Raw genomic sequence first — 13,804 nt, 5'->3', positions numbered from 1 at the left:
TTAAAGTCGACAACTACAACTACTACAGCAGAGAAGCAAGGGGGTGTTAAAGGAGGAGTTTTGTACTAGGCATGAAAGGAATACTGGCAGTTTCCAGATTAAGACGGAAGTTGGAATTTCTCAATCAGAATTTAAATGTGGAATGTTCCCTCAGCTCGGATTTCCTTGGTTTGTGGGAGCAGCTCTATCAAGTTAAAAATCTAAGATGGTGGCACTGAAGGTAAACAGTAGTAAAACTGTAAACCTTTTAGTCTGTACTGCCACTTTTGGGTATTTGTAACTCACTAAATAAGCCAAATGCAGAGGACTGACCAGGCTGTATCTATGAATGTGCTGTAGCAAACCCACCCCCCAGTTATGCTGTATTGCTAGTCATGCAGCAAGCTAATCTTTGCTAAGAAACAAAACAAATCCTGATTTTTCTAGCTTTTCTCACTTACTATTACAACACATCAAACTTGGGAGTGACATTACTCCTCAGTTCCGACATCCAACTTCTGAGGTATCTAAAATGCAGGATAAGCGTTCACCATTGCTGACCAGGAGCACCACACTCATCATTCACATCGAGGTTTCATCAAAGCTGCTCAGCTCTTGACACCAGCCAGTTTCTCCTCTATACAAGGTGTTCACTAGGAGAATTGACTGTTCATTAATAACATAATATATCTCAGCCGTTGACATTCATTTCACTGCACCTTTGTTTTCATGCAGTTGTGGCTCGGGAGTTGGAGCGGGTCATCTACCAATCAATGTCAAAATGCGCTTGGGTGAGATACTGAGCTCAGTGCGTGATAGATGATGGTTAAAGTGAATGTGTTTGTGAATGAGTGAATCTCTACGATCGTCCTTTGATGTTCTGTAAGAGTAGCAGAATGATGGGGTTAGTAGGAACTCATAGGTTTGTATCTGTAGTTTAAATCTATAAGTTCTGTACTTTCAAGAACTCTAATACAAATTTTAGATATTGATCTAAGCATGTATTCTCTGTGAACCTTGTGAGCACATCAGTGGTTTAAGCTGCATGTTCACAACATCGGTGCTATCACATTCCCAATAAGCTTTCTTAAACCTGAAAATAAACCATAATTATCCTAGTTTGGTCTGATTCCATGATACCATGTCATAATTGGCATTAAACATCTAAGACCTCAGTCGCATAAGCTTAGGGACTGGTTGGCAACCCCCTGACAGCTTCCATGTGCATTGGCTGATCAACTGGCAAGAGGTTGCAAGAGGTTGCAGGCTGTCACTCTTTGAACTCTCTCACAAGAGTGACTGGAGCACCAGAAACCTCGTTATGATTGCTTTGCTCACTATCGGGATGCCGGAGTTCTCTGTAGTCTGCATAGAAGATGACAGCCTGCAACCACTTGGCAACCATTTGGGGAACACTTATTTTTCTCTAGCAACCAGTGGTTGCCTTACAGTCGCTAACCAGGAGTTTTCTACTAGTTCCTGCTGACTGAGCCTGGGCCTGTTGACTGAAGCCTAAGGACAATGGGAACGTCCCTAATTTTAGAAGTAACTGCTAAAGTAAGGAGATTATAGAATTCATTTTAAGAGGAACAAGGCTCTCATAAATTTTGCAAAACATCCAGGTATGTAAAGCACGCACCAGCTTCACTTTCTGCATCAGTTTTACTACAGTGTAAATTTTGTAAAGCATTACTGACTTAATATTGATAGTTAGACATTATGCTGTTTTAAAGTATGCTGAAATTATAAATTAAATATGGGATGCTGGAGTTCTCTGTAGTTTGCATAGAAGATGACAAGCCTGCAACTACTTGGCAACCATTTGGGGAACACTTATTTTTAACGAAATACAAAAATGATTAACCTTTTATTCAGCTCAGCTGTGACATGACTTATAAAATGACACTTAACCTCATTAACAGGTAAATACAGTGTAGTGGTGTCTTTGTCTTTATCTACTTGAGTGGGATTGAGTGATTTATAGACATAGGGCAGGTTGTAAACAGTAAACAGGCCATACAATGCTTTTGTGTTTCCCTTGCTTTCAGTCTGTTTTTTAAGTTTTTTGTGTGCGTATAAAAGGTCCGCAAAGTTCAAGAGCCCTGGACTTTGTATGTGTGTGCAGATGTATATGGCAAAGTTTACAACAGTGTTTGTATCTCGGTCCTGTGTCCCCTCTCTCTGCACAGGAAGCATGTACACCAGATGAATGACAATAAGACGAGTCAATCACTATTTCCTGTGACCACTGATCTGCATGAGTTCCTGCGGCAGTAAAGGACAGAGGCCAGCTTTGGATCAGTGATATGAATATAAATGAGGGGGAATTTAAATAAATGGGATACATTTGAATGTTTTATGCAGTCATCCAGCACACTTATCAGGACTATCTGCATATTTAGGGCCTGGTGATGGATTGTTGGGAAAAATGGAAAATGGAAAGATCGGCTGGAAATAATGTAGAAGTACCTGCTTTTATATATTGCACAATAACCTGTGTCTTGTGTGTTGTGGATGCAAAAGTCTGCAAGGGTAAATGAAAGTCATCTGTGTGAAGCGGCAAAACAGTTTGTGTGTGTGTGTGTGTGTGTGTGTGTGTGTGTGTGTGTGTGTGTGTGTGTGTGTGTGTGTGTGTGTGTGTGTGTGTGTGTGTGTGCGTGAGCGCTCTGAGAGCTTGAAGGGGAGGATGAATGTTCAGGTAATTGGTTGAAGACCAGGTGTAATTTTAGCCTCAACAAATCCATTTCAGAGCTGGTACCCTGCAGGAGAGCCGAGACAGAGAGCGATGAGTAATAGACAGAAAGCCTTACATTGGATGAAGCAAAAATCAGATTTTTTTGAACACTTTGTTCTGGCAGCTCTATGCAATCAGCTCACAGTTCAGAGATCAAGCTAGAAAGAGAGAGGCCTGTAAGGACATGAATCAAAGGTCCCACGCCAGACTTAAAAGTTTTGAAACTGGACTTCTTCTTTTTTTAAAATCTGTATTCAGTTCTTCCAGTCACTCCAGTATTTTACTTTGGATTTATTTCAGCTTAGATAATTCTAATTAAAAAAAAATAATAATAATAAAAGAAAAGTGTCAGTGCAATATGTCAAAGATGTCAAGGTGGTTTTCTGTCATCATTCACATTGTAGCTACTGTAAGTAAGTAAGTAAAATTTTATTTATATAGCACATTTCTAGATAGAGATCACAAAGTGCTTTACAAGATATAACAGATTAAAAAGACAAAAATACAAACAAAGTTAGCAAAAGGCAGTTTTAAAAAGATGTGTTTTTAGCTGTTTTTTAAAAGTAATCAATGAATCAGCGGATCGTAAGTCCTGAGGAAGAGAATTCCACAGTCTGGCGGCCACAGTAGCAAAAGCTCTATCACCCCTAGTTTTCAGTCTCGTATACTGAATGACAAGTAGGCCCTGACTACTCGACCTCAGAGACCTACTAGGGGCATAGGGCTGTAAAAGTTCAATAATATATGGTGGTGCTTGTTGTTGAAGAGCCTTGAAAGTTAAAACCAAAATCTTAAACTGGACTCTAAATTCAACAGGAAGCCAATGTAACTGCATGAGCAACGGTGTTATATGTGAAAATTTAGAAGCTTTCGTCAAAAGTCTTGCTGCAGCATTCTGAACGATCTGCAGACGCTCCAAAGAACCTTTATTTAAACAAGTAAACAGGGAATTGCAATAGTCCAGTCGTGAAGAGATAAAAGCATGAATAACAATCTCCAGTTCGGTATAGGATATAATAGAGCTCAATTTAGAAATATTTCTTAAATGATAAAAGCAAGACCGAACAAGAGATTTAACATGACTATCTAACGTAAGAGCAGGATCAAGGATAATCCCTAAGTTCCTGACAGATGGTTTTACAAACGTTGAAAGAGGACCAAGAGCATTTATTATACTGGGTATATGTCTATCTGGGGCACATAAGAGGACTTCGGTTTTACTTTCATTTAGTTGGAGGAAGTTTTCAGCCATCCAGCCTTTAATGGTTTCCAAGCACACATTTAAAAGCCGCAGCTTAGAAGCCTCTTCCGGTTTAAAAGATATATAGAGTTGGATATCGTCCGCATAACAATGGTAACAAATATCCTCAAAAGGGCTCAGAATGTGCTGGAGAGGGAGTAAATAAACTAAAAACAGTAATGGCCCTAGCACAGAGCCTTGTGGCACACCAAAAGACAGGGACGCAGAAGATGATCTATACTTAGAAACTGCCACAGAAGAATATCGTTCAGAGAGATACGAGGAGAACCATTTCAATGCAGTCCCAGAGACACCAACCCAGTGTTTCAGCCTGTTAAGTAAAATATAGTGGTCAACAGTATCAAAGGCCGACGTAAGATCCAACATTAAGAGAACAGAACATTTACCTGTAGTTTCAACTTCTGCTGCCCTCCGAGTGAAAACACAGTTTCCAGTACAGCTAATTTGTAAGCTGTACAAAAATAGTCTTTTCTATCAGTAAATACAATTTCCCCCAGCTGATCTATCTATCTATCTGTCTATCTGTGTGTATATATATATATAAAAACAATAAAACAAACACAAGTTTCAGAAACAGGATCGTCAGACTGGAATACAAATGTGATTGTAATAGTGACAGCTAGTTTAGGCTATAGTAATAATCTCCTGCATGTCTACATGCACACACTATAGCACTATGAGCACTGCAGCTTAGCAGTATACACGGCTGTACTCGGGACAAGCCTATTACTACTTGACATGCAAATCTCTTTTCTGACCTTCTTCTGTCTGTCAGTCTGGCTCTCTCGCACGCACTCTCACCCCCACCACATAATCTCTCCCTCCTCTCCTCGCGAACTTTACGTCCCCCTGCTTCTCCCTGCTCACTTTCCCTCTTCCTCCCACACATTCACATTTCAGTCCAATTTTCTTTGCCCCATCCTTTCTCTACAGAACAATGGTCTCCCCGTTTGTGCAAGCTCCCTCACTCCTGCAGCTGCAATTGATCACTCTGACTGGTGTGCGTGTGCGCTCAGTCTGGATGTGGCCGAGTTAAATCCCCTAAAAAGGCAAACTGAGCAACTTAGAATCTGTTATAACCCCCATGCCCCCCCAAAAACGTATAACGTATCCATGTATATGAGCAGATTTTGAGGATTGCATATAGTTGTACAGAATTGCATAACTTTATCAAAGCTGCCGTTGTTTACCCAAGCCAATAGGGTCTGTTTCCTGCATTTGAACTTGTGTGTGTGAATGATTAAACCTCGGCCTCTCTGTATACACTGCTCTGTCTGTCAAGGTGACTTCAATGCCTCTTTGAAACTGTTCAAACACACAAGCACACCCTTAGCTGCGTGTTAAAATTATAGCGTCATCATTCATTAACACAACCCTTTTCACTGACACATATCTGATCAACATCGAGTTACGTTATTTTATTCAGTCTTTATTTGCTTTTTTTGTTAAATCTCGCTTTGTTCATCTTATGACTCTCCCTGGCTTACCAGCTTAATGTCATGAATGTTTGTCCCAAACATTAGTTTGACCTAGTTTCTTTTAACTGGCTCGGCCACGTTCGGCCTAATTTGAAGGTTAGAAACAGAGGCGTTTATGAAGGAAAACAAGAAAGAAGTTTTCCTCACCAAACGCTGACATACAGTTTTAGGCGCAGTTTCACTGTTGCTGTTCACTGCCAAAACTTTCAATATGACTGTATTTGCTTAAAATAAAGAAAAAAAGCATGACATTACAGGGCCTGATAGGCCTGTGATTTCTGTGCTTTGTTTGCATGCATGAGTCAAAATGCCCCAGCTTTAATGTCACTACATCCTGTAGTCTCCCAAATTTCCAGCTACTAAAATAGAAACATACTATCAAGCTTGCATTCGCTCTGTGAAAACTTGTTAATTCACTTGAATTCAGTTGTGTTTATATAGCATCAAATAGCAGCAGCAGCAGCAATCAAACGACCCTCTCTGAGCAAGCATTTGGCAACAGCAGGAAGGAAAAACTCCCTTTTAACAGGAAGAACCCTCTAGCCAATTTTCTGTGATCAGTTGGAGGTGAGGAGAAGAAGGCAGGACAAAAAACAAAACGAAACACGTGAAGTTTAAAGGAACTCGTGGTTAAAAAATGTTTTCTGAAATCTTCAACTACAAATTAGAGATTAAACAACTGTGAAAGTGAGTGGTATTTTGTAAGATGTTTAATAGTTCTACAGACAGTCAGTAGCAGTAGAATTACAGTAGTACTACAGCATCAGTAGCAGGAATTCATCGAATAGCCCAGGCTTGGGTAGTTCTTTGGCAACAGCCCACAGCCCAGTGTTCAGACCTTACCCAGTGTTTATATGCAGTATAATCTAATCTTGTTGTCTTTGATAAAATCATTACTTGGCGGTAGGCGAACTCTGCCTCTCACTCTGCCTCGGAGTGAAACACACACAGATAAGGGCAGTAATCTGTGCACAAGGCTGGGGCTTGTTTTTGCCATCGGTGGGTCAATGGTCATTGCTTTGCACGCACGCGCTGCTGGTTTCTCGCGTGCAGCGGCCGCTTTTGTTTCATGGTGAAGCGTTGGCAGATTCCACACTGTATTTGTTTCTCTGCAGTTTGGCCATCTCTCTCCATTCTTTCCGCCACCCCCCCCCCCCCCCTTTAAAAAAAAATTTCTTCCTGTTTCTTTGTTGTTTTCTTGAATACCAAAGAGAAAACACGGAGAGAGAAAGAGATACTGAGATTCTCCACATTCTTTATTTTGTCTGGTCGATAGGTATTTTCACTTTCTATTCTGCTTACAGCTACAAGGAAACACGTAGAGCATTATGTTTCTAAGCTGGCCTATCTTGTGTGAGCTTTCGTGGAATTACAGGTTTTGGTCTGGCATTACATTAAAACAAAACGCAGCTTGTCGCATATCTTAAAAAGATGATGTTAGGCTAATGCGCATATTAATAATTAAGCCATTTATTATATGAGTGCCAAAGATGCTCCGATTCCAGATGATTATCTACTAAAAGAAATTAAGGGTCAGTGCGAGAAATTAACAAAGAAATAACGTGATAACTTTGGGGCAAAAACAAGCAAAGGTGTCAGAAATCTTCCTCAAAATCTTTAAAACATAATTTGAACCTTTCAAAAGTAGCATTTCGTGACATTTAATAGTTTAAATGTCACGAAATGCAAGCAAGTAGTAGCCAGGAATCTGCTGTGCCTTCCGTATAGTTTCAAAATTTTACTGCTAGACTTTGATTTTTTTCTTCTTTTTTTTGTTCCCTGTCTGGATAATAGTTGGTGTCTTTATAATCACATGTATATCTCCATGAATCCTAAATTTAGAATAAATTAATCAGTCAAGCAAAATAAATCCTACACTTTACACTTTGCATCTGTGGTGCGTGTGCCTAGATTTCTCGCTGGATGTTTTATTTGCGGGGAATTCATCGCTTATCGTGGCCTGGTTAACATTTGCATACTTTTTACACCGGAGTTTCTTTTTGTATCAGCTCAATCTGACTGTGTTTTGGCTTCTCAGTCAGAGGAAGTGGTGAATGGGTTTCCTGCCCCTCCTCCAGAAACACACACACACACACGGTGAGATGTGTGTGTGCGCAGAGAGAGAGAGCGAGTGAGAGAGCGACGGGGAAACCAGAGAGCCGAGCGAAAGAAGGTTAGCCAGCCAGCGGCGAGTGAAGAAAATGGCGATCACGCAGGATGAATGCCTCCCCTCGTAGATGCTGCAAACGCGTTGAATTTCTTTAGCCTTACAGTCGGCTTTCCTTTCCACTCTGTTGCACTTTATACTTCAATGAGGTATGGATGTTTTTGTGCTGTTTTCGTGCTCAGACGACCGTTTGTTTGTGTCGAGCTAGCGTAGGTAGTGAGGAGAGCGACGGCGGCTGGTGGAGATAAGTTGAGCAAACGCTGTTGTTTAGTTAGCAATGATTAAGCTGGGGTAGCTTTTCTAACTCCTGGCGTTTGGGACTCGATTTTGCTGAATTTGTAAAAACGTCGACGGAAAAAAATAAATGCTGATGTTTGCCTGTAGATGGCTAAAACATTTCGTAGAGTCTTTCAGGAAAAAAATTGCCTTTGTAGGCGGCTTAACCTTGTGCTAACGCTAACTACTAGTAGCACTTATTAACCCTAGTTTGCCAGCTGTGCGTAAGCATTTGGTTCTGTGGTATTGCTTCTGAACTATTTCTGTTTGTTACAAAAGCTTTTCCATAATTGCTGCATGTGAAATACGACCGTGTAAGTTAACTAGCCGCTTCGTAGCGTTAGCTTTAGCACCTGAGCTAATCTGACGACGCAGGTTACTCGTCGGTAACCGGGACGGGTTGTTTTACATTTTAGGAACTTGCATATTCTGTACAGGTTTCTCCGTGACCTAAATTAACCGAAACGGGATGGTTAGAAATAATTTTGATTTGACATTGTGGGGGGGGAATGGTAAACCTGCAAAGTTGTGCTACAATCGGAACCTTTAACCCCCTCTGTCGGTGGACAGACAAAAGCAGCTGGTTAGCTAATCCAGTGTAGACCTGAGCTCTGCTGGTTTTGCAGTCGTATTCCCCTTGCTTTACAACTGCGACGACGAGACTGCAAACAGCACAGTAGCATTTTATGATTTAACTGAATCGACTGTGATCTGATGCCCTGCCGGGGATGTTGTTTTGAGTTGCACTGGAAAAATACCAGGCTCGAGAGAAGCCATGTTGGTTAAGCTGCAAGTCGGGCAACAGCTGAGATAATGGCCGATCAGGACCCGAGGTGCAACTTTGACCTACAGGCGCGCGCACACCCACACACAATTTGTGTGTTTGTCTTTTTTCACACGTTCTCCAGTGGGGCCACAGCTTCGCGGAGGGAGGGGGGCTGGCCATGCATCGCCTTGTTATGCAGCTCGACCTGCATTTCCACATCAGCTAGTTGAAATGCTTTTCATATGATTAGTGCCAAATAGTCGTTTGAAGTTTGTGGCTTTAATTGAATAATGCTTGCATTTTCAGGGATGACGCAGACCTGTTGTGGTAGCGTCCTAATGTTGTCTTTACAAGCTGTTGCTTTACTGATAATAAACAAATTGTAACACACACAGCACACAAATCCAGGTTAGATTTTATCAGTCGCTGGGGGTTTTATTTTATGGCTATGGCATGCAAGTGATTAGGCTTTTCTTATCTCTCCTCTCTCTTTCATAGATTCGGAATTGGAAGCTGTTGCCACCAAAGAAACTGAAGCATCTTAACAGGTCAGTGTGGCACCTTTAGACACACATTTCATATTCAATTGCAGTAAAGTATATTATAATAGCCCTGCAATAAATACTACATGAGCAAGATCTTTGGATTTTGAAAGCATGGAAAATAAACGGGTGTTCTTTGAATGTGTTTTCTCAGTTTATGGTGCTGTTGAATGGTTTTATGTTGTGTGTAATACCGTTTATACCCTATATAAACACATTAATGGGTGTCTCGAAACAGGGCCTGAAAATGAGGACAGTTCAAAAGCTTAACAGGAGAATTTTTGATCCTGTTCAGGTCTGCCATTTATTTGCCCATTAAACATGTGGAGTGCTCAAGGTTAACTCATGAAAGAAGCTGAAGTAGAAATGCCCATTTATGGTTGTTGTGTTGGTCGCATTTGCACACAAACTGCGACATTGCCACAGCTTCGTACCTTTTACACCAATGTAGATGGGGTGACTACCTGCAGCAGTATTTTGCTGAACTGTAGGTGTCACCACTCAGGCGAAATCTTCACACCAGCACTGGTATAGCAGGCGAAGTGGTGAAATTTGAAAGCAAGAAATTCTTATTTATTTATTTTCCCCCTGAAAACCTCATCTTACCAAAATCTGTAAATCAGCAGTAAAATAACTGTGAAAACAGACACAGTGTAAACTTATGCCGTCTCCCCGACAACAATGAGAGACAACATTTGAGTGGTCTTCTCTGTTATGTTAGTTAAAGTCCACTGTCTGGGTGCATGTGCAGTTGCTGTATTGTCATGTATACTTCAAGAACAACTCTATGTGGTCTGTTTAAAAATAAAATAAATAAATAATAGTAATAAAAATCTTCAGGCATACTCACAGACCCTCATAGTTGCCGTCTGATGACAAAATTGACATCAGTCAGTGTGAACTTGCAAATGGGAACCATAATCAGTGCCTTACTATCCAAAACCTCTTTTTAGGGAACATGAGACATGACATGTTCCCTAAAGGTCGAATGTAGTTTTATAGCCAACTCATCAATATACAGTGGGACGAAATATCATCCTCCTGGATCAAAGGTGCAAAACTGAAGCAGTTGTGCTAGGCCCAAGCACCAGATTACAAATGCTACAGCCATAGCTAATGTATCCTATTAGTCTACCTTTACCATTAGATGTACACACAAAATGCCAAAAAAATCCCTCAAAAACATAATCTCAAACTAGATTTGGTGGCAGCTTTAAATGCTACTTTCATGAAGGTTGTACCCTGTATAACGATATATCGGATGACGATATAAAAACATCTATCGTTTCATTTTACGCTATCGTTTGTTTCGTGGTGTCGCAAAATAAACTGTTTACGGCAATATTTTTTTTCATGGTTTTGATGGTCGCTGTAGTGACTATATTCATTTCTTAAAGTTCTCTCTTTCTCTTATATTTAATATAACCACACTACGGACGGACAAGCGCCTGTTTTTATGGGTTGTCGTTAGCAACAACAACGGTAAAACCATCGCATGTCCGCTTGTTTATTTTCCACATAAACCTTTCACAATAAAGCTCAAGATCCTGTTGAGACTTTTCAAAATAAACTGAATCGCATGGAAAAAGTATTATTGACGAATGAGAAGCAAAAAAAAAAAGAGCCGTCAGGTGCTTAAAAATAAACCTTAGACTCAAACGTTAGAACAGGCTTTTCCCCGCAGCACGCTGTGTAATAAATACTCACAAAGAAAATGGCGATCGTTACAACTTATGTCTAAAAATGCGTAGTGTCATGCATCTGTTAAAACACTCGACTCCAGGTACACGGCGCCCAGCTGGAAACACTTCACCTACCTGAGATTCACAGAATTTACAGAAAATATAAAATTACTTGTGATTTATATCGTTATCGGACGATAGATGTTTTTTATCGGGAAATGAGATTTTGGTCATATCGCACAGCCCTAGCTAGGTGCGTGATTTTTATGTGCCTGTTGAAATGAGACTGAAACATCTGGATTCCAAGATTTATTTATTTATTTATTTAGGACAGTGCATGTTAATGAACATAAATGTAAAAAAAAAAAAAAAAATTACATGAATGTAAACATGCCAGATTATAGCCAAAGGCTAATTTCCATCTGTTGTCCTTAAACATAAAAAAATAGACATAATTCATAAAAATTCATCATTCATTCATAATAAAAACTCCATCACCAAACTTACACATACACACCATTCTGTTCCCAAATAAAACATTAAAACTATACAACTCATACATGATCACACACTTGATTTGTCCATAACCAGTTTTTAACCTTTGCCTTAAACAAATTGAATGTCGAGCATTCTCTAATGGGTTGAGGAAGACTACTCCACAGATGGCCTCCCTTAACAGAGAGGACGTTCTGCCCAAATGCTGTCCGTCTGTGGGGTATAAACAAGTCTCCTCGGCTTGTAGCTCGACTGGTCCTGCCTGAGCTTTCTTTATGCCTAATGAACTGCTTTAGTGGTGGTGGAGCAAGGGAGTGTAAGACTTTATATATTAAACTCACTCTTTTAAGTTTCACTAAGTTATTGAAGTTCAGTAATTTATAATTTTTTAACACATGACATGGTGGTGGGAAGTCGGTTTTTTGTCAAGTAGTTTTAAACTTCTTTTATAAATGTTTTCAATAGTTTTAAGTGTTGTTGGATAAGCAAGTGACCAGGACGTCAAACAATAGTCCATATGAGAGATGATCATTGAGTAAAAATAAGTTTTTGCAACATTCATATTAAAATTATTACGTATATGATTAAAATTTCGATTATTAAATTTAAGTACCTGGGACACTTTATTCTTCAAGAGTCACATAAATAATATTGGGTCTAGAATGACCCCAAGATATTTAAGTTCTGGAGCTAATTCAAGCTCTACTCCATCCAGGAATATGTTTGACTGCTTCAAGTTTAAGGGGCGTTTTGGAAAAATACATACAGACAGTTTTTGAGGTGTTCAACATTAGGCATGAGTCCTCCAGCCAGCTATGCATTAATGCTAAAGCAGCTGTAAGATCTTTTGCCACCTGCTGGACACTAGATTAGGAGGTGTGGCCTCTTAAGTGTACTTATTGCGGGAATTGGGCTGTTTTCACGGTTGCAGTGCATCCGTGCATCCCTGCATGTTTCTTGACACTAAATAAAGGACCTGTATATCTAAACAGACATTGTCTGTTCAGACTGCTGGCCCGAAGTCTTGTATAATGTCAACAGAATCACAGCAAGTGAGTGTAAATGCCTCTCTGTTCACTGACCATCACACAAGTGCTTTTAGCTTTTTCATTATTTTTTTTCCTTTTTAGAAAGCAGCGTTTCAGTGTACAAATGCAAGAGTGACGGTTAGTCGGCTTTCTAGGCACTTCTCTTTGGATGACACAGGTCCTACCTCTGTGTGGTGGGATATTAGCGGGTTGTGCATGGGTGGGTGGGTCAGGGGGACACTGGATTGGCAGCTCCTGCTTATGCAAGCACATGCAGTTCCGTTTGAATTGAATTGGTGGGTCTGGGTTGGTCTAGGCCACATTGTGCTGAGTAAGCTTTGCTGTTTTAAAATCACTAAACGAGAAGCCAGAGTCCCGATGTTTTGTGTGTGGAGAGGTGTTTGTGCAGCTCATTGTGCTGGTCTACATGCAGACACACAATAGAGCTGTGGACCACAACTGGTTTATCAATGCGTCCCAGTGGCCGTGCTTCATGTTTTCTGTTTTTTTTAGGTTGAAGTCTTGATTGGGTGCATCTTGTTTTACATTTACACTGTAAATTCTCCACCCTCCACAATGGTCTCATAGCTTTGTTAGGTGGATTGTTTGGAGATGGTTGCTAAAGCTCGTTGATGATGTTTCACATTTTCCCAGCAGTGAAGCATATTTTCCAGCTGTGTATGTGGGAGTGACTCCTACTGAAGGCATGGAAGTGGAAATAATTCCTCCACTTAAATATAAACTCATTTGAATGAATCTACATGGACCGAAGATCCTGTTAAGCGTCTTTAAAATGGTGTCAACTTTTAACTTGACAACTGAGGTTTGTCAAGGCAGTTTTGCTTCGATGTCCTGAACGATAGCATCAAGTTTACAGCTGGTGTTGGATTTTTCTTTCTAGAAAGGAAAGGAGGAGTATGAACAGTTGATAGTTTTGAGGCTCCGGTGGGGATTACATCCCTCAAGGAAGGACTGAATAAAGACTGTGAAGCACTTTCACTTTAGAGCCCCTTAGTTATGTATGAGCATAACTTGACTGAGAGAGTTTGTATACATGGACATCCCATACAAGTCTGGGATATTTATAAGTCCACCTCACTGCATTTATCCTTTTTTGTATTTGTAATCTTAACACAATGTGTAATTGGTTGTGAGCAGTGTTATTTCCTTTGGATCTGCTGTCTCGCTTCTCTTTATTTTTGACTGTCTGGGTCCCTTATCCAAATTATTCTATAAATATGTTTCACTGTTGTCTAAAAGAGTTTCACAAGCGGTTTAAGAAGTGTTAAAGCGGGAGCGCTCAAAATGAGTCACTGCTGAAATGGCCAAGTTTAGACTGTCATGTTTGGAATTTAATATGGCAGAGCTATGAAGTCCCATGAGGTTGCGACATTGC

General features: G+C 40.2%; 1 protein-coding gene across 8 annotated transcripts in view; it reads left to right on the top strand.

Moving 5' to 3' along the window:
• The first annotated feature begins 7,557 nt into the window (after positions 1–7,557).
• LOC146575823 (trinucleotide repeat-containing gene 6A protein-like) overlaps positions 7,558–13,804 on the top strand; it is a 38,641-nt gene continuing 32,394 nt past the window's right edge. For 5 of the 8 annotated variants that reach the window (XM_085270713.1, XM_085270715.1, XM_085270708.1 and 2 more), the window contains exons 1-2: positions 7,558–7,768; positions 9,160–9,209. The gene's annotated coding sequence lies outside the window, so the exon portion shown is untranslated. The remainder of the gene's footprint in view (positions 7,769–9,159; positions 9,210–13,804) is intronic. The other 3 variants (XM_085270714.1, XM_085270712.1, XM_085270709.1) reach the window with 1 other exon arrangement.

Source organism: Mchenga conophoros, linkage group LG4, assembly GCF_057382185.1.
Source record: "Mchenga conophoros isolate Kocher_MC1m ecotype Shallow Benthic linkage group LG4, M_conophoros_male_GT1.1, whole genome shotgun sequence".
In the NCBI taxonomy this organism is placed as follows: Eukaryota; Metazoa; Chordata; class Actinopteri; order Cichliformes; family Cichlidae; genus Mchenga; species Mchenga conophoros.
Note: the sequence above shows the minus strand (reverse complement) of the source record. Positions and strands in the feature narration are given on the sequence as shown.